The sequence below is a fragment of the Camelus bactrianus genome, chromosome 16 (genome assembly GCF_048773025.1).
Source record: "Camelus bactrianus isolate YW-2024 breed Bactrian camel chromosome 16, ASM4877302v1, whole genome shotgun sequence".
Classification (NCBI taxonomy): Eukaryota; Metazoa; Chordata; class Mammalia; order Artiodactyla; family Camelidae; genus Camelus; species Camelus bactrianus.
The window spans coordinates 26,178,216-26,203,147 of NC_133554.1; positions in this window are offsets into that span (position 1 = coordinate 26,178,216).

Genomic DNA, 24,932 nt, shown 5'->3' on the forward strand with positions numbered 1-24,932 from the left:
GGGAGGTACTAGCTCCAACTCGGTTTTACAGTGAAAACTGCAGGAACTTCAAACCGGCACTAGGAAACAGACTGAGAAAACAGAATAAAAGATTCTCCTGCCACCCATTCCCTTTGTGCTAGATGAAAGAACGTCTCTCCACATGCTCAGTTCTGAGAGATAATTGTGTGTTAAAGCCGTCCTTCACCTAGCTTGTTGGGAACACAAAGTTTCTTTTCAGTTGCAAACATCTCTCCATACATATATATGGGGAAGTACAAGCTCCAACTCGGTTTTACAGTGAAAACTGCAGGAAATTCAAACCGGCACTAGGAAACAGACTGAGAAACCAGAGTAAAAGTTTCCCCTGCCACCCGTTCCCTTGGTGCTATATGAACGAACGTCTCTCCAAATGCTCAGTTCTGAGAGATAAGTGTGAGTGAAAGCCGTACTTCACGCATCTTGTTGGGAACACAAAGATTCTTTTCAGTTGCAAACTCCAGTCCATACATATATATGGGGAGGTACTAGCTCCAACTCGGTTTTACAGTGAAAACTGCAGGAACTTCAAACCGGCACTAGGAAACAGACTGAGAAACCAGAGTAAAAGTTTCTCCTGCAACCCGTTCCCTTTGTGCTAGATGAACGAACGTCTCTCCACATGCTCAGTTCTGAGAGATAAGTGTGTGTGAAATCCGTCCTTCACCTAGCTTGTTGGGAATACAAAGTTTCTTTTCATTTGCAGACTCCACCCCATACATATATATGGGGAGGTACTAGCTCCAACACGGTTTTACAGTGAAAACTGCAGGAAATTCAAACCGGTACTAGGAAACAGGCTGAGAAACCAGAGTAAAAGTTTCTCTTGCAACCCGTTCCCCTTGTGCTAGATGAACGAACGTCTCTCCACATGCTTAGTTCTGAGAGATAAGTGTGTGTGAAAGCCACTTTCACCTAGCTTGTTGGGAACACAAAGTTTCTTTTCAGTTGCAAACATCTCTCCATACATATATATGGGGAGGTACTAGCTGCAACTCGGTTTTAAAGTGAAAACTGCAGGAACTTCAAACCGGCACTAGGAAACAGACTGAGAAACCAGAGTAAAAGTTTCTCCTGCAACCCGTTCCCTTTGTGCTAGATGAACGAACGTCTCTCCACATGCTCAGTTCTGAGAGATAAGTGTGTGTGAAAGCCGTCCTTCACGTAGCTTGTTGGGAACACAAAGTTTCTTTTCAGTTGCAAACTCCACTCCATACATATATATGGGGAGGTAGTAGCTCCATCTCGGTTTTACCGTGAAAACTGCAGGAACTTCAAACCGGCACTAGGAAACAGACTGAGAAACCAGAATAAAAGATTCTCCTGCCACCCATTCCCTTTGTGCAAGATGAAAGGACGTCTCTCCACATGCTCAGTTCTGAGAGATAAGTGTGTGTGAAAGCCGCCCTTCACCTAGCTTGTTGGGAACACAAAGTTTCTTTTCAGTTGCAAACATCTCTCCATACATATATATGGGGAGGTACAAGCTCCAACTCGGTTTTACAGTGAAAACTGCAGGAACTTCAAACCGGCACTAGGAAACAGACTGAGAAACCAGAGTAAAAGTTTCTCATGCAACCCGTTCCCTTGGTGTTATATGAACGAACGTCTCTCCACATGCTCAGTTCTGAGAGATAAGTGTGTGTGAAAGCCGTCCTTCACCTACCTTGTTGGGAACACAAAGTTTCTTTTCAGTTGCAGACTCCACTCCATACATATATATCGGGAGGTACTAGCTCCAACTCGGTATTACAGTGAAAACTGCAGTAACTTCAAACCGGCACTAGGAAACAGACTGAGAAACCAGAGTAAAAGTTTCTCCTACAACCCGTTCCCTTGGTGCTATATGAACGAACGTCTCTCCACATGCTCAGTTCTGAGAGATAAGTTTGTGTGAAAGCCGTCCTTCACCTACCTTGTTGGGAACACAAAGTTTCTTTTCAGTTGCAGACACCACTCCATACATATATATCGGGAGATACTAGCTCCAACTCGGTTTTACAGTGAAAACTGCAGGAAATTCAAACCGGCACTAGGAAACAGACTGAGAAACCAGAGTAAAAGTTTCTCCTGCAACCCGTTCCCTTTGTTCTAGATGAACGAAAGTCTCTCAACATGCTCAGTTCTGAGAGATAATTGTGTCTGAAAGCGGTTCTTCACTTAGCTTGTTGGGAACACAAAGTTTCTTTTCAGTTACAGACTCCACTCCATACATATATATGGGCAGGTACTAGCTCCAACTCGGTTTTACAGTGAAAACGGCAGGAAATTCAAACCGGCACTAGGAAACAGACTGAGAAACCAGAGTAAAAGATTCTCTTGCTACCCGTTCCCTTTGTGCTAGATGAACGAACGTCTCTCCACATGCTCGGTTCTGAGAGATAATTGTGTGTGAAAGCCGTCCTTCACCTAGATTGTTGGGAACACAAAGTTTCTTTTCAGTTGCTGACTCCACCCCATACATATATATGGGGAGGTACTAGCTCCAACACGGTTTTACAGTGAAAACTGCAGGAACTTCAAACCGGTACTAGGAAACAGGCTGAGAAACCAGAGTAAAAGTTTCTCTTGCAAGCCGTTCCCTTTGTGTTAGATGAACGAACGTCTCTCCACATGCTCGGCTCTGAGAGATAAGTGTGAGTGAAAGCCGTCCTTCACCTAGCTTGTTGGGAACACAAAGTTTCTTTTCAGTTGCAAACTCCACTCCATACATATTTATGGGGAGGTAGTAGCTCCAACTCGGTTTTACAGTGAAAACTGCAGGAACTTCAAACCGGCACTAGGAAACAGACTGAGAAACCAGAGTAAAAGTTTCTCCTGCAAGCCGTTCCCTTTCTGCTAGATGAACGAACGTCTCTCCACATGCTTAGTTCTGAGAGATAAGTGTGTGTGAAAGCCGTCCTTCACGTAGCTTGTTGGGAACACAAAGTTTCTTTTCAGTTGCAAACATCTCTCCATACATATATATGGGGAGGTACTAGCTCCAACTCGGTTTTACAGTGAAAACTGCAGGAACTTCAAACCGGCACTAGGAAACATACTGAGAAACCAGAGAAAAAGTTTCTCCTGCAACCCGTTCCCTTTTTGCTAGATGAACGAACGTCTCTCCACATGCTCAGTTCTGAGAGATAAGTGTGTGTGAAAGCCGATTTCACCTAGCTTGTTGGGAACACAAAGTTTCTTTTCGGTTGCAAACATCTCTCCATACATATATAAGGGGATGTACTAGCTCCAACTCGGTTTTACAGTGAAAACGGCAGGAACTTCAAAACGGCACTAGGAAACAGACTGAGAAACCAGAGTAAAAGATTCTCCTGCAACCTGTTCCCTTTTTGCTATATGAACGAACGTCTCTCCACATGCTCAGTTCTGAGAGATAAGTGTGAGTGAAAGCCGTCCTTCACGTAGCTTGTTGGGAACACAAAGATTCTTTTCAGTTGCAAACTCCACTCCATACATATATATGGGGAGGTACTAGCTCCATCTCGGTTTTACAGTGAAAACTGCAGGAACTTCAAACCGGCACTAGGAAACAGACAGAGAAACCAGAGTAAAAGTTTCTCCTGCAACCCGTTCCCTTTGTGCTAGATGAACGAACGTCTCTCCACATGCTCAGTTCTGAGAGATAAGTGTGTGTGAAATCCGTCCTTCACCTAGCTTGTTTTGAATACAAAGTTTCTTTTCATTTGCAGACTCCACCCCATACATATATATGGGGAGGTACTAGCTCCAACTCAGTTTTACAGTAAAAACTGCAGGAAATTCAAACCGGCACTAGGAAACAGACTGAGAAACCAGAGTAAAAGTTTCTCCTGCAACCCGTTCCCTTTGTGCTAGATGAACGAACGTCTCTCAACATGCTCAGTTCTGAGAGATAATTGTGTCTGAAAGCGGTTCTTCACTTAGCTTGTTGGGAACACAAAGTTTCTTTTCAGTTACAGACTCCACTCCATACATATATATGGGCAGGTACTAGCTCCAACTCGGTTTTACAGTGAAAACGGCAGGAAATTCAAACCGGCACTAGGAAACAGACTGAGAAACCAGAGTAAAAGATTCTCTTGCTACACGTTCCCTTTGTGCTAGATGAACGAACGTCTCTCCACATGCTCGGTTCTGAGAGATAATTGTGTGTGAAAGCCGTCCTTCACCTAGATTGTTGGGAACACAAAGTTTCTTTTCAGTTGCTGACTCCACCCCATACATATATATGGGGAGGTACTAGCTCCAACACGGTTTTACAGTGAAAACTGCAGGAACTTCAAACCGGTACTAGGAAACAGGCTGAGAAACCAGAGTAAAAGTTTCTCTTGCAAGCCGTTCCCTTTGTGTTAGATGAACGAACGTCTCTCCACATGCTCGGCTCTGAGAGATAAGTGTGTTTGAAAGCCGTCCTTCACCTAGCTTGTTGGGAACACAAAGTTTCTTTTCAGTTGCAAACTCCACTCCATACATATTTATGGGGAGGTAGTAGCTCCAACTCGGTTTTACAGTGAAAACTGCAGGAACTTCAAACCGGCACTAGGAAACAGACTGAGAAACCAGAGTAAAAGTTTCTCCTGCAAGCCGTTCCCTTTCTGCTAGATGAACGAACGTCTTTCCACATGCTTAGTTCTGAGAGATAAGTGTGTGTGAAAGCCGTCCTTCACGTAGCTTGTTGGGAACACAAAGTTTCTTTTCAGTTGCAAACATCTCTCCATACATATATATGGGGAGGTACAAGCTCCAACTCGGTTTTACAGTGAAAACTGCAGGAAATTCAAACCGGCACTAGGAAACAGACTGAGAAACCAGAGTAAAAGTTTCCCCTGCCACCCGTTCCCTTGGTGCTATATGAACGAACGTCTCTCCAAATGCTCAGTTCTGAGAGATAAGTGTGAGTGAAAGCCGTACTTCACGCATCTTGTTGGGAACACAAAGATTCTTTTCAGTTGCAAACTCCACTCCATACATATATATGGGGAGGTACTAGCTCCAACTCGGTTTTACAGTGAAAACTGCAGGAACTTCAAACCGGCACTAGGAAACAGACTGAGAAACCAGAGTAAAATTTTCTCCTGCAACCCGTTCCCTTTGTGCTAGATGAACGAACGTCTCTCCACATGCTCAGTTCTGAGAGATAAGTGTGTGTGAAATCCGTCCTTCACCTAGCTTGTTGGGAATACAAAGTTTCTTTTCATTTGCAGACTCCACCCCATACATATATATGGGGAGGTACTAGCTCCAACACGGTTTTACAGTGAAAACTGCAGGAAATTCAAACCGGTACTAGGAAACAGGCTGAGAAACCAGAGTAAAAGTTTCTCTTGCAACCCGTTCCCCTTGTGCTAGATGAACGAACGTCTCTCCACATGCTTAGTTCTGAGAGATAAGTGTGTGTGAAAGCCACTTTCACCTAGCTTGTTGGGAACACAAAGTTTCTTTTCAGTTGCAAACATCTCTCCATACATATATATGGGGAGGTACTAGCTGCAACTCGGTTTTAAAGTGAAAACTGCAGGAACTTCAAACCGGCACTAGGAAACAGACTGAGAAACCAGAGTAAAAGTTTCTCCTGCAACCCGTTCCCTTTGTGCTAGATGAACGAACGTCTCTCCACATGCTCAGTTCTGAGAGATAAGTGTGTGTGAAAGCCGTCCTTCACGTAGCTTGTTGGGAACACAAAGTTTCTTTTCAGTTGCAAACTCCACTCCATACATATATATGGGGAGGTAGTAGCTCCATCTCGGTTTTACCGTGAAAACTGCAGGAACTTCAAACCGGCACTAGGAAACAGACTGAGAAACCAGAATAAAAGATTCTCCTGCCACCCATTCCCTTTGTGCAAGATGAAAGAACGTCTCTCCACATGCTCAGTTCTGAGAGATAAGTGTGTGTGAAAGCCGCCCTTCACCTAGCTTGTTGGGAACACAAAGTTTCTTTTCAGTTGCAAACATCTCTCCATACATATATATGGGGAGGTACAAGCTCCAACTCGGTTTTACAGTGAAAACTGCAGGAACTTCAAACCGGCACTAGGAAACAGACTGAGAAACCAGAGTAAAAGTTTCTCATTCAACCCGTTCCCTTGGTGTTATATGAACGAACGTCTCTCCACATGCTCAGTTCTGAGAGATAAGTGTGTGTGAAAGCCGTCCTTCACCTACCTTGTTGGGAACACAAAGTTTCTTTTCAGTTGCAGACTCCACTCCATACATATATATCGGGAGGTACTAGCTCCAACTCGGTATTACAGTGAAAACTGCAGTAACTTCAAACCGGCACTAGGAAACAGACTGAGAAACCAGAGTAAAAGTTTCCCCTGCCACCCGTTCCCTTGGTGCTATATGAACGAACGTCTCTCCAAATGCTCAGTTCTGAGAGATAAGTGTGAGTGAAAGCCGTACTTCACGCATCTTGTTGGGAACACAAAGATTCTTTTCAGTTGCAAACTCCAGTCCATACATATATATGGGGAGGTACTAGCTCCAACTCGGTTTTACAGTGAAAACTGCAGGAACTTCAAACCGGCACTAGGAAACAGACTGAGAAACCAGAGTAAAAGTTTCTCCTGCAACCCGTTCCCTTTGTGCTAGATGAACGAACGTCTCTCCACATGCTCAGTTCTGAGAGATAAGTGTGTGTGAAATCCGTCCTTCACCTAGCTTGTTGGGAATACAAAGTTTCTTTTCATTTGCAGACTCCACCCCATACATATATATGGGGAGGTACTAGCTCCAACACGGTTTTACAGTGAAAACTGCAGGAAATTCAAACCGGTACTAGGAAACAGGCTGAGAAACCAGAGTAAAAGTTTCTCTTGCAACCCGTTCCCCTTGTGCTAGATGAACGAACGTCTCTCCACATGCTTAGTTCTGAGAGATAAGTGTGTGTGAAAGCCACTTTCACCTAGCTTGTTGGGAACACAAAGTTTCTTTTCAGTTGCAAACATCTCTCCATACATATATATGGGGAGGTACTAGCTGCAACTCGGTTTTAAAGTGAAAACTGCAGGAACTTCAAACCGGCACTAGGAAACAGACTGAGAAACCAGAGTAAAAGTTTCTCCTGCAACCCGTTCCCTTTGTGCTAGATGAACGAACGTCTCTCCACATGCTCAGTTCTGAGAGATAAGTGTGTGTGAAAGCCGTCCTTCACGTAGCTTGTTGGGAACACAAAGTTTCTTTTCAGTTGCAAACTCCACTCCATACATATATATGGGGAGGTAGTAGCTCCATCTCGGTTTTACCGTGAAAACTGCAGGAACTTCAAACCGGCACTAGGAAACAGACTGAGAAACCAGAATAAAAGATTCTCCTGCCACCCATTCCCTTTGTGCAAGATGAAAGGACGTCTCTCCACATGCTCAGTTCTGAGAGATAAGTGTGTGTGAAAGCCGCCCTTCACCTAGCTTGTTGGGAACACAAAGTTTCTTTTCAGTTGCAAACATCTCTCCATACATATATATGGGGAGGTACAAGCTCCAACTCGGTTTTACAGTGAAAACTGCAGGAACTTCAAACCGGCACTAGGAAACAGACTGAGAAACCAGAGTAAAAGTTTCTCATGCAACCCGTTCCCTTGGTGTTATATGAACGAACGTCTCTCCACATGCTCAGTTCTGAGAGATAAGTGTGTGTGAAAGCCGTCCTTCACCTACCTTGTTGGGAACACAAAGTTTCTTTTCAGTTGCAGACTCCACTCCATACATATATATCGGGAGGTACTAGCTCCAACTCGGTATTACAGTGAAAACTGCAGTAACTTCAAACCGGCACTAGGAAACAGACTGAGAAACCAGAGTAAAAGTTTCTCCTACAACCCGTTCCCTTGGTGCTATATGAACGAACGTCTCTCCACATGCTCAGTTCTGAGAGATAAGTTTGTGTGAAAGCCGTCCTTCACCTACCTTGTTGGGAACACAAAGTTTCTTTTCAGTTGCAGACACCACTCCATACATATATATCGGGAGATACTAGCTCCAACTCGGTTTTACAGTGAAAACTGCAGGAAATTCAAACCGGCACTAGGAAACAGACTGAGAAACCAGAGTAAAAGTTTCTCCTGCAACCCGTTCCCTTTGTTCTAGATGAACGAAAGTCTCTCAACATGCTCAGTTCTGAGAGATAATTGTGTCTGAAAGCGGTTCTTCACTTAGCTTGTTGGGAACACAAAGTTTCTTTTCAGTTACAGACTCCACTCCATACATATATATGGGCAGGTACTAGCTCCAACTCGGTTTTACAGTGAAAACGGCAGGAAATTCAAACCGGCACTAGGAAACAGACTGAGAAACCAGAGTAAAAGATTCTCTTGCTACCCGTTCCCTTTGTGCTAGATGAACGAACGTCTCTCCACATGCTCGGTTCTGAGAGATAATTGTGTGTGAAAGCCGTCCTTCACCTAGATTGTTGGGAACACAAAGTTTCTTTTCAGTTGCTGACTCCAACCCATACATATATATGGGGAGGTACTAGCTCCAACACGGTTTTACAGTGAAAACTGCAGGAACTTCAAACCGGTACTAGGAAACAGGCTGAGAAACCAGAGTAAAAGTTTCTCTTGCAAGCCGTTCCCTTTGTGTTAGATGAACGAACGTCTCTCCACATGCTCGGCTCTGAGAGATAAGTGTGAGTGAAAGCCGTCCTTCACCTAGCTTGTTGGGAACACAAAGTTTCTTTTCAGTTGCAAACTCCACTCCATACATATTTATGGGGAGGTAGTAGCTCCAACTCGGTTTTACAGTGAAAACTGCAGGAACTTCAAACCGGCACTAGGAAACAGACTGAGAAACCAGAGTAAAAGTTTCTCCTGCAAGCCGTTCCCTTTCTGCTAGATGAACGAACGTCTCTCCACATGCTTAGTTCTGAGAGATAAGTGTGTGTGAAAGTCGTCCTTCACGTAGCTTGTTGGGAACACAAAGTTTCTTTTCAGTTGCAAACATCTCTCCATACATATATATGGGGAGGTACTAGCTCCAACTCGGTTTTACAGTGAAAACTGCAGGAACTTCAAACCGGCACTAGGAAACATACTGAGAAACCAGAGAAAAAGTTTCTCCTGCAACCCGTTCCCTTTTTGCTAGATGAACGAACGTCTCTCCACATGCTCAGTTCTGAGAGATAAGTGTGTGTGAAAGCCGATTTCACCTAGCTTGTTGGGAACACAAAGTTTCTTTTCGGTTGCAAACATCTCTCCATACATATATAAGGGGATGTACTAGCTCCAACTCGGTTTTACAGTGAAAACGGCAGGAACTTCAAAACGGCACTAGGAAACAGACTGAGAAACCAGAGTAAAAGATTCTCCTGCAACCTGTTCCCTTTTTGCTAGATGAACCAACGTCTCTCCACATGCTCGGTTCTGAGAGATAAGTGTGTGTGAAAGCCGTCCTTCACCTAGCTTGTTGGCAACACAAAGTTTCTTTTCAGTTGCAAACTCCACTCCATACATATATATGGGGAGTTACTAGCTCCAACTCGGTTTTACAGTGAATAATGCAGGAAATTCTAACCGGCACTAGGAAACAGACTGAGAAACCAGAGTAAAAGTTTCTCCTGCAACCCGTTCCCTTTGTGCTAGATGAACGTACGTCTCTCCACATGCTCAGTTCTGAGGGATAAGTGTGTGTGAAAGCCGTCCTTCACCTAGCTTGTTGGGAACACAAAGTTTCTTTTCAGTTGCAATCTCCACTCCATACATATACATGGGGAGGTACTAGCTCCAACTCGGATTACAGTGAAAACTGCAGGAACTTCAAACCGGCACTAGGAAACAGAGTGAGAAACCAGAGTAAAAGTTTCTCCTGCAACCGGTTCCCTTTGTGCTAGATGAACGAACGTCTCTGCACATGCTCAGTTCTGAGAGATATATGTGTCTGAAAGCCGTCCTTCACTTAGCTTGTTGGGAACACAAAGTTTCTTTTCAGTTACAAACTCCACTCCATACATATATATGGGCAGGTACTAGCTCCAACTAGGTTTTACAGTGAAAACTGCAGGAACTTCAAACCGGCACTAGGAAACAGACTGAGAAGCCAGAGTAAAAGTATGTCCTAAAACCCGTTCCTTTTGTGCTAGATGAACGAATGTCTCTCCACATGCTCTGTTCTGATAGATAAGTGTGTGTGAAAGCCGTACTTCACCTACATTGTTGGGAACACAAAGTTTCTTTTCAGTTGCAAAATCCACTCCATACATATATATGGGGAGGTACTTGCTCCAAATCGGTTTTACAGTGAAAACTGCAGGAAATTCAAACAGGCACTAGGAAACAGACTGAGAAACCAGAGTGAAAGTTTCTCCTGCAAACCGTTCCCTTTGTGCTAGATGAACGAACGTCTCTCCACATGCTCAGTTCTAAGAGATAAGTGTGTGTGAAAGCCGTCCTTCAACTAGCTTGTTGGGAACACAAAGTTTCTTTTCAGATGCAGAATCCACTCCATACATATATATGGGGAGGTACTGGCTCCAACTCGGTTTTACAGTGAAAACTGCAGGAACTTCTAACCGGCACTAGGAAACAGACTGAGAAACCAGAGTAAAAGTTTCCCCTGCCACCCGTTCCCTTGGTGCTATATGAACGAACGTCTCTCCACATGCTCAGTTCTGAGAGATAAGTGTGAGTGAAAGCCGTCCTTCACGTAGCTTGTTGGGAACACAAAGATTCTTTTCAGTTGCAAACTCCACTCCATACATATATATGGGGAGGTACTAGCTCCAACTCGGTTTTACAGTGAAAACTGCAGGAACTTCAAACCGGCACTAGGAAACAGACAGAGAAACCAGAGTAAAAGTTTCTCCTGCAACCCGTTCCCTTTGTGCTAGATGAACGAACGTCTCTCCACATGCTCAGTTCTGAGAGATAAGTGTGTGTGAAATCCGTCCTTCACCTAGCTTGTTGGGAATACAAAGTTTCTTTTCATTTGCAGACTCCACCCCATACATATATATGGGGAGGTACTAGCTCCAACTCGGTTTTACAGTGAAAACTGCAGGAAATTCAAACCGGTACTAGGAAACAGGCTGAGAAACCAGAGTAAAAGTTTCTCTTGCAACCCCTTCCCCTTGTGCTAGATGAACGAACGTCTCTCCACATGCTTAGTTCTGAGAGATAAGTGTGTGTGAAAGCCACTTTCACCTAGCTTGTTGGGAACACAAAGTTTCTTTTCAGTTGCAAACATCTCTCCATACATATATATGGGGAGGTACTAGCTGCAACTCGGTTTTAAAGTGAAAACTGCAGGAACTTCAAACCGGCACTAGGAAACAGACTGAGAAACCAGAGTAAAAGTTTCTCCTGCAACCCGTTCCCTTTGTGCTAGATGAACGAACGTCTCTCCACATGCTCAGTTCTGAGATATAAGTGTGTGTGAAAGCCGTCCTTCACGTAGCTTGTTGGGAACACAAAGTTTCTTTTCAGTTGCAAACATCTCTCCATACATATATATGGGGAGGTAGTAGCTCCATCTCGGTTTTACCGTGAAAACTGCAGGAACTTCAAACCGGCACTAGGAAACAGACTGAGAAACCAGAATAAAAGATTCTCCTGCCACCCATTCCCTTTGTGCAAGATGAAAGAACGTCTCTCCACATGCTCAGTTCTGAGAGATAAGTGTGTGTGAAAGCCGCCCTTCACCTAGCTTGTTGGGAACACAAAGTTTCTTTTCAGTTGCAAACATCTCTCCATACATATATATGGGGAGGTACAAGCTCCAACTCGGTTTTACAGTGAAAACTGCAGGAACTTCAAACCGGCACTAGGAAACAGACTGAGAAACCAGAGTAAAAGTTTCTCCTGCAACCCGTTCCCTTGGTGTTATATGAACGAACGTCTCTCCACATGCTCAGTTCTGAGAGATAAGTGTGTGTGAAAGCCGTCCTTCACCTACCTTGTTGGGAACACAAAGTTTCTTTTCAGTTGCAGACTCCACTCCATACATATATATCGGGAGGTACTAGCTCCAACTCGGTATTACAGTGAAAACTGCAGTAACTTCAAACCGGCACTAGGAAACAGACTGAGAAACCAGAGTAAAAGTTTCTCCTACAACCCGTTCCCTTGGTGCTATATGAACGAACGTCTCTCCACATGCTCAGTTCTGAGAGATAAGTTTGTGTGAAAGCCGTCCTTCACCTACCTTGTTGGGAACACAAAGTTTCTTTTCAGTTGCAGACACCACTCCATACATATATATCGGGAGATACTAGCTCCAACTCGGTTTTACAGTGAAAACTGCAGGAAATTCAAACCGGCACTAGGAAACAGACTGAGAAACCAGAGTAAAAGTTTCTCCTGCAACCCGTTCCCTTTGTGCTAGATGAACGAACGTCTCTCAACATGCTCAGTTCTGAGAGATAATTGTGTCTGAAAGCGGTTCTTCACTTAGCTTGTTGGGAACACAAAGTTTCTTTTCAGTTACAGACTCCACTCCATACATATATATGGGCAGGTACTAGCTCCAACTCGGTTTTACAGTGAAAACGGCAGGAAATTCAAACCGGCACTAGGAAACAGACTGAGAAACCAGAGTAAAAGATTCTCTTGCTACCCGTTCCCTTTGTGCTAGATGAACGAACGTCTCTCCACATGCTCGGTTCTGAGAGATAATTGTGTGTGAAAGCCGTCCTTCACCTAGATTGTTGGGAACACAAAGTTTCTTTTCAGTTGCTGACTCCACCCCATACATATATATGGTGAGGTACTAGCTCCAACACGGTTTTACAGTGAAAACTGCAGGAACTTCAAACCGGTACTAGGAAACAGGCTGAGAAACCAGAGTAAAAGTTTCTCTTGCAAGCCGTTCCCTTTGTGTTAGATGAACGAACGTCTCTCCACATGCTCGGCTCTGAGAGATAAGTGTGTTTGAAAGCCGTCCTTCACCTAGCTTGTTGGGAACACAAAGTTTCTTTTCAGTTGCAAACTCCACTCCATACATATTTATGGGGAGGTAGTAGCTCCAACTCGGTTTTACAGTGAAAACTGCAGGAACTTCAAACCGGCACTAGGAAACAGACTGAGAAACCAGAGTAAAAGTTTCTCCTGCAAGCCGTTCCCTTTCTGCTAGATGAACGAACGTCTTTCCACATGCTTAGTTCTGAGAGATAAGTGTGTGTGAAAGCCGTCCTTCACGTAGCTTGTTGGGAACACAAAGTTTCTTTTCAGTTGCAAACATCTCTCCATACATATATATGGGGAGGTACAAGCTCCAACTCGGTTTTACAGTGAAAACTGCAGGAACTTCAAACCGGCACTAGGAAACAGACTGAGAAACCAGAGTAAAAGTTTCCCCTGCCACCCGTTCCCTTGGTGCTATATGAACGAACGTCTCTCCAAATGCTCAGTTCTGAGAGATAAGTGTGAGTGAAAGCCGTACTTCACGCATCTTGTTGGGAACACAAAGATTCTTTTCAGTTGCAAACTCCACTCCATACATATATATGGGGAGGTACTAGCTCCAACTCGGTTTTACAGTGAAAACTGCAGGAACTTCAAACCGGCACTAGGAAACAGACTGAGAAACCAGAGTAAAAGTTTCTCCTGCAACCCGTTCCCTTTGTGCTAGATGAACGAACGTCTCTCCACATGCTCAGTTCTGAGAGATAAGTGTGTGTGAAATCCGTCCTTCACCTAGCTTGTTGGGAATACAAAGTTTCTTTTCATTTGCAGACTCCACCCCATACATATATATGGGGAGGTACTAGCTCCAACACGGTTTTACAGTGAAAACTGCAGGAAATTCAAACCGGTACTAGGAAACAGGCTGAGAAACCAGAGTAAAAGTTTCTCTTGCAACCCGTTCCCCTTGTGCTAGATGAACGAACGTCTCTCCACATGCTTAGTTCTGAGAGATAAGTGTGTGTGAAAGCCACTTTCACCTAGCTTGTTGGGAACACAAAGTTTCTTTTCAGTTGCAAACATCTCTCCATACATATATATGGGGAGGTACTAGCTGCAACTCGGTTTTAAAGTGAAAACTGCAGGAACTTCAAACCGGCACTAGGAAACAGACTGAGAAACCAGAGTAAAAGTTTCTCCTGCAACCCGTTCCCTTTGTGCTAGATGAACGAACGTCTCTCCACATGCTCAGTTCTGAGAGATAAGTGTGTGTGAAAGCCGTCCTTCACGTAGCTTGTTGGGAACACAAAGTTTCTTTTCAGTTGCAAACTCCACTCCATACATATATATGGGGAGGTAGTAGCTCCATCTCGGTTTTACCGTGAAAACTGCAGGAACTTCAAACCGGCACTAGGAAACAGACTGAGAAACCAGAATAAAAGATTCTCCTGCCACCCATTCCCTTTGTGCAAGATGAAAGGACGTCTCTCCACATGCTCAGTTCTGAGAGATAAGTGTGTGTGAAAGCCGCCCTTCACCTAGCTTGTTGGGAACACAAAGTTTCTTTTCAGTTGCAAACATCTCTCCATACATATATATGGGGAGGTACAAGCTCCAACTCGGTTTTACAGTGAAAACTGCAGGAACTTCAAACCGGCACTAGGAAACAGACTGAGAAACCAGAGTAAAAGTTTCTCATGCAACCCGTTCCCTTGGTGTTATATGAACGAACGTCTCTCCACATGCTCAGTTCTGAGAGATAAGTGTGTGTGAAAGCCGTCCTTCACCTACCTTGTTGGGAACACAAAGTTTCTTTTCAGTTGCAGACTCCACTCCATACATATATATCGGGAGGTACTAGCTCCAACTCGGTATTACAGTGAAAACTGCAGTAACTTCAAACCGGCACTAGGAAACAGACTGAGAAACCAGAGTAAAAGTTTCTCCTACAACCCGTTCCCTTGGTGCTATATGAACGAACGTCTCTCCACATGCTCAGTTCTGAGAGATAAGTTTGTGTGAAAGCCGTCCTTCACCTACCTTGTTGGGAACACAAAGTTTCTTTTCAGTTGCAGACACCACTCCATACATATATATCGGGAGATACTAGCTCCAACTCGGTTTTACAGTGAAAACTGCAGGAAATTCAAACCGGCACTAGGAAACAGACTGAGAAACCAGAGTAAAAGTTTCTCCTGCAACCCGTTCCCTTTGTTCTAGATGAACGAAAGTCTCTCAACATGCTCAGTTCTGAGAGATAATTGTGTCTGAAAGCGGTTCTTCACTTAGCTTGTTGGGAACACAAAGTTTCTTTTCAGTTACAGACTCCACTCCATACATATATATGGGCAGGTACTAGCTCCAACTCGGTTTTACAGTGAAAACGGCAGGAAATTCAAACCGGCACTAGGAAACAGACTGAGAAACCAGAGTAAAAGATTCTCTTGCTACCCGTTCCCTTTGTGCTAGATGAACGAACGTCTCTCCACATGCTCGGTTCTGAGAGATAATTGTGTGTGAAAGCCGTCCTTCACCTAGATTGTTGGGAACACAAAGTTTCTTTTCAGTTGCTGACTCCACCCCATACATATATATGGGGAGGTACTAGCTCCAACACGGTTTTACAGTGAAAACTGCAGGAACTTCAAACCGGTACTAGGAAACAGGCTGAGAAACCAGAGTAAAAGTTTCTCTTGCAAGCCGTTCCCTTTGTGTTAGATGAACGAACGTCTCTCCACATGCTCGGCTCTGAGAGATAAGTGTGAGTGAAAGCCGTCCTTCACCTAGCTTGTTGGGAACACAAAGTTTCTTTTCAGTTGCAAACTCCACTCCATACATATTTATGGGGAGGTAGTAGCTCCAACTCGGTTTTACAGTGAAAACTGCAGGAACTTCAAACCGGCACTAGGAAACAGACTGAGAAACCAGAGTAAAAGTTTCTCCTGCAAGCCGTTCCCTTTCTGCTAGATGAACGAACGTCTCTCCACATGCTTAGTTCTGAGAGATAAGTGTGTGTGAAAGCCGTCCTTCACGTAGCTTGTTGGGAACACAAAGTTTCTTTTCAGTTGCAAACATCTCTCCATACATATATATGGGGAGGTACTAGCTCCAACTCGGTTTTACAGTGAAAACTGCAGGAACTTCAAACCGGCACTAGGAAACATACTGAGAAACCAGAGAAAAAGTTTCTCCTGCAACCCGTTCCCTTTTTGCTAGATGAACGAACGTCTCTCCACATGCTCAGTTCTGAGAGATAAGTGTGTGTGAAAGCCGATTTCACCTAGCTTGTTGGGAACACAAAGTTTCTTTTCGGTTGCAAACATCTCTCCATACATATATAAGGGGATGTACTAGCTCCAACTCGGTTTTACAGTGAAAACGGCAGGAACTTCAAAACAGCACTAGGAAACAGACTGAGAAACCAGAGTAAAAGATTCTCCTGCAACCTGTTCCCTTTTTGCTAGATGAACCAACGTCTCTCCACATGCTCGGTTCTGAGAGATAAGTGTGTGTGAAAGCCGTCCTTCACCTAGCTTGTTGGCAACACAAAGTTTCTTTTCAGTTGCAAACTCCACTCCATACATATATATGGGGAGTTACTAGCTCCAACTCGGTTTTACAGTGAATAATGCAGGAAATTCTAACCGGCACTAGGAAACAGACTGAGAAACCAGAGTAAAAGTTTCTCCTGCAACCCGTTCCCTTTGTGCTAGATGAACGTACGTCTCTCCACATGCTCAGTTCTGAGGGATAAGTGTGTGTGAAAGCCGTCCTTCACCTAGCTTGTTGGGAACACAAAGTTTCTTTTCAGTTGCAATCTCCACTCCATACATATACATGGGGAGGTACTAGCTCCAACTCGGATTACAGTGAAAACTGCAGGAACTTCAAACCGGCACTAGGAAACAGAGTGAGAAACCAGAGTAAAAGTTTCTCCTGCAACCGGTTCCCTTTGTGCTAGATGAACGAACGTCTCTGCACATGCTCAGTTCTGAGAGATATATGTGTCTGAAAGCCGTCCTTCACTTAGCTTGTTGGGAACACAAAGTTTCTTTTCAGTTACAAACTCCACTCCATACATATATATGGGCAGGTACTAGCTCCAACTAGGTTTTACAGTGAAAACTGCAGGAACTTCAAACCGGCACTAGGAAACAGACTGAGAAACCAGAGTAAAAGTATGTCCTAAAACCCGTTCCTTTTGTGCTAGATGAACGAATGTCTCTCCACATGCTCTGTTCTGATAGATAAGTGTGTGTGAAAGCCGTACTTCACCTACATTGTTGGGAACACAAAGTTTCTTTTCAGTTGCAAAATCCACTCCATACATATATATGGGGAGGTACTTGCTCCAAATCGGTTTTACAGTGAAAACTGCAGGAAATTCAAACAGGCACTAGGAAACAGACTGAAAAACCAGAGTGAAAGTTTCTCCTGCAAACCGTTCCCTTTGTGCTAGATGAACGAACGTCTCTCCACATGCTCAGTTCTAAGAGATAAGTGTGTGTGAAAGCCGTCCTTACCTAGCTTGTTGGGAACACAAAGTTTCTTTTCAGATGCAGAATCCACTCCATACATATATATGGGGAGGTACTGGCTCCAACTCGGTTTTACAGTGAAAACTGCAGGAACTTCAAACCGGCACTAGGAAACAGACTGAGAAACCAGAGTAAAAGTTTCTCCTGCAACCCATTCACTTTGTGCTAGATGAACGAACGTCTCTCCACATGCTCAGTTCTAAGAGATAAGTGTGTGTGAAAGCCGTCCTTCAACTAGCTTGTTGGGAACACAAAGTTTCTTTTCAGATGCAGAATCCACTCCATACATATATATAGGGAGGTACTAGCTCCAACTCGGTTTTACAGTGAAAACTGCAGGAACTTCTAACCGGCACTAGGAAACAGACTGAGAAACCAGAGTAAAAGTTTCCCCTGCCACCCGTTCCCTTGGTGCTATATGAACGAACGTCTCTCCACATGCTCAGTTCTGAGAGATAAGTGTGAGTGAAAGCCGTCCTTCACGTAGCTTGTTGGGAACACAAAGATTCTTTTCAGTTGCAAACTCCACTCCATACATATATATGGGGAGGTACTAGCTCCAACTCGGTTTTACAGTGAAAACTGCAGGAACTTCAAACCGGCACTAGGAAACAGACAGAGAAACCAGAGTAAAAGTTTCTCCTGCAACCCGTTCCCTTTGTGCTAGATGAACGAACGTCTCTCCACATGCTCAGTTCTGAGAGATAAGTGTGTGTGAAATCCGTCCTTCACCTAGCTTGTTGGGAATACAAAGTTTCTTTTCATTTGCAGACTCCACCCCATACATATATATGGGGAGGTACTAGCTCCAACTCGGTTTTACAGTGAAAACTGCAGGAAATTCAAACCGGTACTAGGAAACAGGCTGAGAAACCAGAGTAAAAGTTTCTCTTGCAACCCGTTCCCCTTGTGCTAGATGAACGAACGTCTCTCCACATGCTTAGTTCTGAGAGATAAGTGTGTGTGAAAGCCACTTTCACCTAGCTTGTTGGGAACACAAAGTTTCTTTTCAGTTGCAAACATCTCTCCATACATATATATGGGGAGGTAGTAGCTCCATCTCGGTTTTACCGTGAAAACTGCAGGAACTTCAAACCGGCACTAGGAAACAGACTGAGAAACCAGAATAAAAGATTCTCCTGCCACCCATTCCCTTTGTGCAAGATGAAAGAACGTCTCTCCACATGCTCAGTTCTGAGAGATAAGTGTGTGTGAAAGCCGCCCTTCACCTAGCTTGTTGGGAACACAAAGTTTCTTTTCAGTTGCAAACATCTCTCCATACATATATATGGGGAGGTACAAGCTCCAACTCGGTTTTACAGTGAAAACTGCAGGAACTTCAAACCGGCACTAGGAAACAGACTGAGAAACCAGAGTAAAAGTTTCTCCTGCAACCCGTTCCCTTGGTGTTATATGAACGAACGTCTCTCCACATGCTCAGTTCTGAGAGATAAGTGTGTGTGAAAGCCGTCCTTCACCTACCTTGTTGGGAACACAAAGTTTCTTTTCAGTTGCAGACTCCACTCCATACATATATATCGGGAGGTACTAGCTCCAACTCGGTATTACAGTGAAAACTGCAGTAACTTCAAACCGGCACTAGGAAACAGACTGAGAAACCAGAGTAAAAGTTTCTCCTACAACCCGTTCCCTTGGTGCTATATGAACGAACGTCTCTCCACATGCTCAGTTCTGAGAGATAAGTTTGTGTGAAAGCCGTCCTTCACCTACCTTGTTGGGAACACAAAGTTTCTTTTCAGTTGCAGACACCACTCCATACATATATATCGGGAGATACTAGCTCCAACTCGGTTTTACAGTGAAAACTGCAGGAAATTCAAACCGGCACTAGGAAACAGACTGAGAAACCAGAGTAAAAGTTTCTCCTGCAACCCGTTCCCTTTGTGCTAGATGAACGAACGTCTCTCAACATGCTCAGTTCTGAGAGATAATTGTGTCTGAAAGCGGTTCTTCACTTAGCTTGTTGGGAACACAAAGTTTCTTTTCAGTTACAGACTCCACTCCATACATATATATGGGCAGGTACTAGCTCCAACTCGGTTTTACAGTGAAAACGGCAGGAAATTCAAACCGGCACTAGGAAACAGACTGAGAAACCAGAGTAAAAGATTCTCTTGCTACCCGTTCCCTTTGTGCTAGATGAACGAACGTCTCTCCACATGCTCGGTTCTGAGAGATAATTGTGTGTGAAAGCCGTCCTTCACCTAGATTGTTGGGAACACAAAGTTTCTTTTCAGTTGCTGACTCCACCCCATACATATATATGGGGAGGTACTAGCTCCAACACGGTTTTACAGTGAAAACTGCAGGAACTTCAAACCGGTACTAGGAAACAGGCTGAGAAACCAGAGTAAAAGTTTCTCTTGCAAGCCGTTCCCTTTGTGTTAGATGAACGAACGTCTCTCCACATGCTCGGCTCTGAGAGATAAGTGTGTTTGAAAGCCGTCCTTCACCTAGCTTGTTGGGAACACAAAGTTTCTTTTCAGTTGCAAACCCCACTCCATACATATTTATGGGGAGGTAGTAGCTCCAACTCGGTTTTACAGTGAAAACTGCAGGAACTTCAAACCGGCACTAGGAAACAGACTGAGAAACCAGAGTAAAAGTTTCTCCTGCAAGCCGTTCCCTTTCTGCTAGATGAACGAATGTCTTTCCACATGCTTAGTTCTGAGAGATAAGTGTGTGTGAAAGCCGTCCTTCACGTAGCTTGTTGGGAACACAAAGATTCTTTTCAGTTGCAAACATCTCTCCATACATATATATGGGGAGGTACTAGCTCCAACTCGGTTTTACAGTGAAAAGTGCAGGAACTTCAAACCGGCACTAGGAAACATACTGAGAAACCAGAGAAAAAGTTTCTCCTGCAACCCGTTCCCTTGGTGTTATATGAACGAACGTCTCTCCACATGCTCAGTTCTGAGAGATAAGTGTGTGTGAAAGCCGATTTCACCTAGCTTGTTGGGAACACAAAGTTTATTTTCGGTTGCAAACATCTCTCCATACATATATAAGGGGATGTACTAGCTCCAACTCGGTTTTACAGTGAAAACGGCAGGAACTTCAAAACGGTACTAGGAAACAGACTGAGAAACCAGAGTAAAAGATTCTCCTGCAACCTGTTCCCTTTTTGCTAGATGAACCAACGTCTCTCCACATGCTCGGTTCTGAGAGATAAGTGTGTGTGAAAGCCGTCCTTCACCTAGCTTGTTGGGAACACAAAGTTTCTTTTCAGTTGCAAACTCCACTCCATACATATATATGGGGAGTTACTAGCTCCAACTCGGTTTTACAGTGAAAAATGCAGGAAATTCTAACCGGCACTAGGAAACAGACTGAGAAACCAGAGTAAAAGTTTCTCCTGCAACCCGTTCCCTTTGTGCTAGATGAACGTACGTCTCTCCACATTCTCAGTTCTGAGGGATAAGTGTGTGTGAAAGCCGTCCTTCACCTAGCTTGTTGGGAACACAAAGTTTCTTTTCAGTTGCAATCTCCACTCCATACATATACATGGGGAGGTACTAGCTCCAACTCGGATTTACAGTGAAAACTGCAGGAACTTCAAACCGGCACTAGGAAACAGAGTGAGAAACCAGAGTAAAAGTTTCTCCTGCAACCGGTTTCCTTTGTGCTAGATGAACGAACGTCTCTGCACATGCTCAGTTCTGAGAGATATATGTGTCTGAAAGCCGTCCTTCACTTAGCTTGTTGGGAACACAAAGTTTCTTTTCAGTTACAAACTCCAATCCATACATATATATGGGCAGGTACTAGCTCCAACTCGGTTTTACAGTGAAAACTGCAGGAACTTCAAACCGGCACTAGGAAACATACTGAGAAACCAGAGAAAAAGTTTCTCCTGCAACCCGTTCCCTTTTTGCTAGATGAACGAACGTCTCTCCACATGCTCAGTTCTGAGAGATAAGTGTGTGTGAAAGCCGATTTCACCTAGCTTGTTGGGAACACAAAGTTTATTTTCGGTTGCAAACATCTCTCCATACATATATAAGGGGATGTACTAGCTCCAACTCGGTTTTACAGTGAAAACGGCAGGAACTTCAAAACGGCACTAGGAAACAGACTGAGAAACCAGAGTAAAAGATTCTCCTGCAACCTGTTCCCTTTTTGCTAGATGAACCAAAGTCTCTCCACATGCTCGGTTCTGAGAGATAAGTGTGTGTGAAAGCCGTCCTTCACCTAGCTTTTTGGGAACACAAAGTTTCTTTTCAGTTGCAAACTCCACTCCATACATATATATGGGGAGTTACTAGCTCCAACTCGGTTTTACAGTGAAAAATGCAGGAAATTCTAACCGGCACTAAGAAACAGACTGAGAAACCAGAGTAAAAGATTCTCCTGCAACCTGTTCCCTTTTTGCTAGATGAACCAACGTCTCTCCACATGCTCGGTTCTGAGAGATAAGTGTGTGTGAAAGCCGATTTTACCTAGCTTGTTGGGAACACAAAGTTTCTTTTCGGTTGCAAACATCTCTCCATACATATATAAGGGGATGTACTAGCTCCAACTCGGTTTTACAGTGAAAACGGCAGGAACTTCAAAACGGCACTAGGAAACAGACTGAGAAACCAGAGTAAAAGATTCTCCTGCAACCCGTTCCCTTTGTGCTAGATGAACGTACGTCTCTCCACATTCTCAGTTCTGAGGGATAAGTGTGTGTGAAAGCCGTCCTTCACCTAGCTTGTTGGGAACACAAAGTTTCTTTTCAGTTGCAATCTCCACTCCATACATATACATGGGGAGGTACTAGCTCCAACTCGGATTTACAGTGAAAACTGCAGGAACTTCAAACCGGCACTAGGAAACAGAGTGAGAAACCAGAGTAAAAGTTTCTCCTGCAACCGGTTCCCTTTGTGCTAGATGAACGAACGTCTCTGCACATGCTCAGTTCTGAGAGATATATGTGTCTGAAAGCCGTCCTTCACTTAGCTTGTTGGGAACACAAAGTTTCTTTTCAGTTACAAACTCCAATCCATACATATATATGGGCAGGTACTAGCTCCAACTAGGTTTTACAGTGAAAACTGCAGGAACTTCAAACCGGCACTAGGAAACAGACTGAGAAACCAGAGTAAAAGTATGTCCTAAAACCCGTTCCTTTTGTGCTAGATGAACGAATGTCTCTCCACATGCTCTGTTCTGATAGATAAGTGTGTGTGAAAGCCGTACTTCACCTACATTGTTGGGAACACAAAGTTTCTTTTCAGTTGCAAAATCCACTCCATACATATATATGGGGAGGTACTTGCTCCAAATCGGTTTTACAGTGAAAACTGCAGGAAATTCAAACAGGCACTAGGAAACAGACTGAGAAACCAGAGTGAAAGTTTCTCCTGCAAACCGTTCCCTTTGTGCTAGATGAACGAACGTCTCTCCACATGCTCAGTTCTGAGATATAAGTGTGTGTGAAAGCCGTCCTTCACCTAGCTTGTTGGGAACACAAAGTTTCTATTCAGTTGCAAAATCCACTCCATACATATACATGGAGAGGTACTAGCTCCAACTCGGTTTTACAGTGAAAACTGCAGGAACTTCAAACCGTCACTAGGAAACAGACTGAGAAACCGGATTAAAAGTTTCTCCTGCAACCCGTTTCCTTTGTGCTAGATGAACGAACGTCTCTCCACATGCTCAGTTCTGAGAGATAAGTGTGTGTGAAAGCCGTCCTTCACCTAGCTTGTTGGGAACACAAAGTTTCTTTTCTGTTACAGACTCCATTCCATACATACATATGGGCAGGTACTAGCTCCAACTCGGTTTTACAGTGAAAACTGCAGGAACTTCAAACCGGCACTAGGAAACAGACTGAGAAATCAGAGTAAAAGATTCTCCTGCTACCCGTTCCTTTGTGCTAGATGAACGAACTTCTCTCCACATGGTCGGTTCTGAGAGATAAGTGTGTCTGAAAGCCGTCCTTCAACTAGATTGTTGGGAACACAAAGTCTCTTTTCAGTTGCAGACTCCACCCAACATATATATGGGGAGGTACTAGCTCCAACTCGGTTTTACAGTGAAAACTGCAGGAACTTCAAACCGGCACTAGGAAACAGACTGAGAAACCAGAGTAAAAGATTCTCCTGCAACCCCTTCCCTTTGTGCCAGATGAACGAACGTCTCTCCACATTCTCGGTTCTGAGATATAAGTGTGTGTGAAAGCCGTCCTTCACCTAGCTTGTTGGGAACACAAAGTTTCTTTTCAGTTGCAAACTCCACTCCATACATATATATGGGGAGGTACTAGCTCCAACTCGGTTTTTCAGTGAAAACTGCAGGAACTTCAAACCAGCAATAGGAAACAGACTGAGAAACCAGAGTAAAAGATTCTCCTGCAACCCGTTCCCTTTGTGCTAGATGAACGAACGTCTCTCCACATGCTCAGTTCTGAGAGATAAGTGTGTGTGAAAGCCGTCCTTCACCTAGCTTGTTGGGAACACAAAGTTTCTTTTCAGTTGCAAACATCTCTCAATACATATATATGGGGAGGTACTAGCTCCAACTCGGTTTTACAGTGAAAACTGCAGGAAATTCTAACCGGCACTAGGAAACAGACTGAGAAACCAGAGTAAAAGTTTCTACTGCAACCCGTTCCCTTTGTGCTAGATGAACGAACGTCTCTCCACATGCTCAGTTCTCAAAGATAAGTGTGTGTGAAAGCCATCCTTCAACTAGCTTCTTGGGAACACAAAGTTTCTTTTCAGTTGCAAACTCCAGTCCATACATATATATGGGGAGGTACTAGCTCCAACTCGGTTTTACAGTAAAAACCGCAAGAACTTCAAACCGGCACTAGGAAACAGAGTGAGAAACCAGAGTAAAAGTTTCTCCTGCAACCCGTTCCCTTTGTGCTAGAAGAACGAACGTCTCTACACATGCTCAGTTCTGAGAGATAAGTGTGTGTGAAAGCCGTCCTTCACCTAGCTTGTTGGAAACACAAAGTTTCTTTTCAGTTGCAGACTCCACTCCATACATATATATGGGGAGGTACAAGCTCCAACTCGGTTTTACAGTGAAAACCTTAGGAACTTCAAACCGGCACTAGGAAACAGACTGAGAAACCAGAGTAAAAGTTTCTCCTGCAACCCGTTCCCTTTGTGCTAGATGAACGAACGTCTCTCCACATGCTCAGTTCTGAGAGATAAGTGTGTGTGAAAGCCGTATTTCACCTAGCTTGTTGGGAACACAAAGTTTCTTTTCAGTTGCAAACATCTCTCCATACATATATATGGGGAGGTACTAGCTGCAACTCGATTTAACAGTGAAAATGCAGGAAATTCAAAACGGCACTAGAATACAGACTGAGGAACCAGAGTAAAAGTTTCCCCTGCACCCCGTTCCCTTTGTGCTAGATGAACGAACGTCTCTCCACATGCTCAGTTCTCAGAGATAAGTGTTTGTGAAAGCTGTCCTTCACCTAGCTTGTTGGGAACACAAAGTTTTTTTTAGTTGCATACTCCACACCATACATACATATGGGGAGGTACTAGCTCCAACTCGGTTTTACAGTGAAAACTGCAAGAACTTCAA